Source organism: Anomaloglossus baeobatrachus, chromosome 5, assembly GCF_048569485.1.
Source record: "Anomaloglossus baeobatrachus isolate aAnoBae1 chromosome 5, aAnoBae1.hap1, whole genome shotgun sequence".
Taxonomy (NCBI): Eukaryota; Metazoa; Chordata; class Amphibia; order Anura; family Aromobatidae; genus Anomaloglossus; species Anomaloglossus baeobatrachus.
The window spans coordinates 474654452-474659446 of NC_134357.1; positions in this window are offsets into that span (position 1 = coordinate 474654452).

Below are 4995 nucleotides of genomic sequence, written 5' to 3' on the forward strand. Positions count from 1 at the left end.
GTAATAAAGGCAATTTTGAAACTCCCCAGAAGGCCATGAGAGCTGTTAACGGATATTTTAACAACAATCCTCTCAATTTGAAGTTTACTATGAATTCGTATGAGAAGTCTGCCCCCTTTTTGGACGTCCTGCTATCTGACGATGTAGTATCACACTCTATTCATTCCACCTTATACAGAAAACCTGTTTGCGGCAATACCTCGCTTCATGCGGACAGTTGCCACATGACACATACCCTACAAAACTTACCAGTAGGAGAACTCCTTAGAGCCAAACGCCTTTGTTCATCAGAAGCATCTTGCAAACATGAAGCTAGTCATATCAGGGAGAGATTGAGTAAAAGAGGCTATACAAATCAGACCCTTAGTAGAGCTTTTTCTATAGTAGGTAAGAAGTCCAGATTGGATCTTTTGAAGGATAATCCCAAAATCCGAAATCGCAAAAATCAGGTTACTTTTTCAACTCCATTTAGCGTAGATTTTCTTCAGATCAAAAAAATCCTTTTACGTTTTATCCCTTTATTATGTCAGGATGAAACATTGAATTCCATCTTACAGCCGAGGGTGAATATTATAGCAAGAAGAGCCCCCACTATAGGGAATCTAGTATCCCCGAGCAGTTTTTTCTCTGAAAAAACAGTGAAAAAAACTTGGTTCAGCACTGTAGGATCTTTTAAGTGTGGATCGAATAGGTGTGGCCTCTGTAGATTTATGCCTAATACTAAATCTATACGAATGGATGATAGCCATCAGTATCTTATTCAATCATTTATAAATTGCTCCACTACTCATGTAGTTTATATGGCCACATGCACTATATGCCATAAATCTTACATAGGCTGCACCACGAGACAGCTCAGGACCAGAATGGCTGAACATATGCGTATACCCCAGACAGCATTGGATAGAACTTCGTTAAACTATGCTTCGCTGGTTAAAAAAACGTTCCCTTTCGGGCTTAACCAGACATTATATCGAATGTCATTCCGCTGACTTTTCATTTATGACTGTCACTGGTATAGAATTGGTTTCGAAACCCCCCCGAGGAGGGGATGGTCGCAAGCCCTTTTCATGGCAGAAGCCAAATGGATCCTGAAGCTAGGCTCCAGATACCCATGCAGCTTTAATTACCGCTCGGATCTCCGTTTCATCTTTTGAATTGAGATTTTAGTTCTCATCATTTTTTATCTATAAATTATCTGAAATTAGCTTTATATGGCCAGCTATAGTATACAATTAATACTCTAAAAATAATGTATATGTACATATTTCTCCTTCATATATCTTTTTTCTTATATATATATACATTCTTTGTTGCATTTTTATTTTTTATTTTTTTTGTATGCTTTTGGCTTTTCCCTGGTATTTTCTTGGACCTCAACATAATGACACATATAAATATAAATATATCTTTTTTGAATTTTAATATAATGAAATATATAATTGTACATTTATTGATGGATTAATGAACTCTCCTTAGCTTGTGAGGCATTTGATTATATTGCCGTGTAAATGATTGCATACATATGCCTGATTTCAGATTGTGGAATGCGTATACCCTTATTATCTTTTCTTATTTTTTCTTCCCTAGTCTTTTGGAATTTTCCCCCAAGGATGGTGGGATTACCTGCCTTCTAACCACCTGTATGTCTGCTCAATCAGGACTTTCTCTGCCCCCTCCTGCCTCTTTTCTTCCCTCCTCCTTTTCCTCTCTTCTACTGTTCACTCAGTCTATTTAACAGCTATATGGTAAGATTGGGGTTTACTTATGATTAAGGACTCTATATGCTTTTAAAAATGAAGTCCGAAACGCGTTAAGTTTCCCCTTGTCATCTCAACACCTCGGTCTTCACTTTATGACTATTTTTTAATCATTTAAAATAAAGCTTGGATTTTTTTACTGAAAAAGTAAAATTGTGCTGGATCCTTCCTCTATTCTTCTTGGAGGGATGCAAAGGGCTGGGAGGGGAAGGGAAAAGATTAGGGTTTCGGGATGGTGGAAGGGCTTTCTACGGGTAAGGATGGGAAAGTGTGGCAGTGACGGAAAGTCAGGCAGCCTGTTCTGTCCTGTCCATTCTGTCTTTTTGTATCATGAATTGGAAAAATCTCAAGGGGGAGGGGAGGTGCTTGTGTCCAAAAGGAGGAGTTATTCAGATTCATTGCAGTGGGCGGCGGCTGTAAAACGCACCATTCTTCTTGTTTTTGCTCTGCAAAACAACCTTTTCAAGGGTTGGCTTGGGTGACAAAATTTCTTCTGTAGGCGTGGGTTTGTCTCTATCTCCCTAAGATGTGGCCAGCATAGGTCAGGGTGCCACCCAAGGCCGAAACCAATTCGGACTATTGCTTCTCGGCCTTTTGGCTAGGATCATGTGCTGTTCAGGCAGGAGGTCCTAGTTGAAGGGCACTCGGGTACCCCTCTCCTTGGCCTGGTAGGATCGTCCACTTCGGTGGGCTTCATTTGCCTGCTGCTTTTGGGGAGAGGGATTAGCCCCAGGGTAACAGGTTGCGATCCCCCCAGCACTCAGGTGTTCTCTGTACAGAACTCTGGGTGGGCAGATTGAAAGTTGTGGCAATTTGCATTTTGTTGCGCTTCTCCATGGAGGTTGACCCCAACCTCGTGCCTCCTTTTGCGAAGCTAAAAAATACCGTCCGGGTCCACTTCACGGACGGTGTTTCCGATTCCAGGAATTTGGGGTATGTAGTCCAGGACGTGCTTGAGAAACTTCTCCACGTGAGGAAGGAAGAAATTTTGTCCATCCAGGACTACCCCAGACGTGGAGACTATGATGTCACGTTCACAGGAGAAGGGATCTTCAGAGATGTATTGGACAGGGTAAGACAGGTGGAAGATGATCCAGTGTTAAAGGGGATCCAGGTTATCGAGCACGTCCTGGATGAGGTAAAAATGGTTGTCGTAAAAATATTCTCACCTTTTGTCACTGCTCCTGAAATCATGTAATTTTTAGCTATTTATTTCAAGAGCGTTAAGTGTATTGGTAAGATTTTGAATGAATTTAATATATGGACATTCAAATGGAAATTTCTAGTTTAATGTGTAAGGGATCCCTATGCACCGGGTGGGGTGCAGCTCCCACCCGCCCGGTTCAAGATAGGACAAACAAATAGGGATTTTTATTTTTCTGGTATGCCCGCTTATTGTAGGATCTGTGGGAAATATGGCCATGCGAAGGAGCATTGCAAGTCAACATGTAGGAATTGAGCTGGTCAGGATCATGAAACAAAAGATTGTAAAAAAGAAAAAAAATGCCGTTTCTGTCAGACCCCTCGTCATTTTTATTTTTCATATCCTCACAGGTTCCGGGAAGAGGAGCAAAAACGAAAGCCCAACACATCCGGCCAGGAACCGTCAGATCGGACCACCCATCAGGAGGAGGAACGACAACCTGGAGCCTCAGGAGGTGGCAAGGGTGTGCCAACTGACGGAAGCTCCTCCGAGGCTGTGACGGGTAAAAAATCTGACCACAAGAGCTGACTGCATGACCACAGGGAAGGCAAAATGAGGACTGAGAAAGATCAAAAGGGTGCTGTCGGTAAGACCAAGAGGGAGCGACAAAAGGTCGACACCGAGTCCCACACGCAGTCTGGGTCTTCTAATACGGAGGGTGGTGATTGGTCAGTGGTGGGTTCCCGTAAAAAGAAAAAAGATAGTTCTGTGAGGGCAGCTTGTGGGGAACAGATGGACACGTCTCCGGAAGGGGGTGTGGACGCTGGGCCCCCTCCTGAGGTTATGCACCCTGTCCCTTCGGATGGGGTTCGGGGCCTTGCTGCCTCGGGGGACTCAGAGGCTCTGCCGTGTGCAAACCCCCCCCTGTAGGATGACCTTCCTTAGGTCAGAGGGGAGTGGCGGAGCCTCAGGGGGACCCACCTGATGCGGACCCGAACGATCAGCTAATGGAGATCCAGCACGTGGTGCCTGTCAGCCCTCCGACCTACGCCAAAGTAGTGTTGGGTTCTTTTCCAAGTGGTAATCTTTCCTCCTCCACGGAGTCTCTCATTACGGTCGGATCGATTGAGAGCGAGAGCGCATATTCGGTGGTCTGATCGGGTTCCTCGGATAGGTAAAACTTTTGTTCTTACTAACCCACTAACATTTTTTTATGATGGCAGAGCTGAAAGGTATTTCTCTTAATGTAAGAGGCATAAAAACTAAAATAAGAAGAACTGCCCTTTTAAATTTCTTAACGTGCCTTACTGCATTAGTGTTCTTTTTACAGGAGTGTAATATTCCAAATAAGATGTCTTATCATAAATACAAGGAAGGATGGAAACATGGGCCATCCGTCTGGTCAGGGTCTAATGCCACAGGATCAGCAAGAGTCGCTATACTTTTTAAAGGGGATGTTTTAATTGATTTTATCCAGGAAATTTTACCAGGTCGCATTTTATTGGTTAAAGCTTTTATAAATGGTAGAAGATGGCAGTTTTTAAATTTTTATGGGTCACCTGATAAAAATGAGAGAACTGAAATGTTAGAGCTTTACCTTTATTTATTAATAATTCTGAACCTTTTATTCTGGCAGGCGATTTTAATTGTGTTTTAAAAGGTGAAAACCGGCGTTCCAGTTCTGTAAGTAGAAACTATGACAAAACCTCGGGAATGCTAAGTAACATCATAAAAGGCGCCAAATTAATTGATGTGTATAAAGAGTGTAATAGAGGTAGCCCGGAGGACGCCGGTTTCACCTGGAGCAATGCGACTTGTAGCCCCAGGATAGATTTTATCTTTGGTTCAGACAAAATAATACCTACGAAATGTGAAGTTTTAACCAATATTTTTTCAGATCACAAACTTTTATCTTTTAGTGTCAAAACAAATGAAAACAGGAAGTGTGGTAAGAAAACTTGGAAAATGAATATATCCCTTTAAAATGACCCACAGATTTTATCAGATTTTATTACATTTTATCAAAAATGTAGGAGGGATAAAAGCCCTAATCTTTCTATAAGTGCATGGTGGGAGAGGATGAAGGTAAAA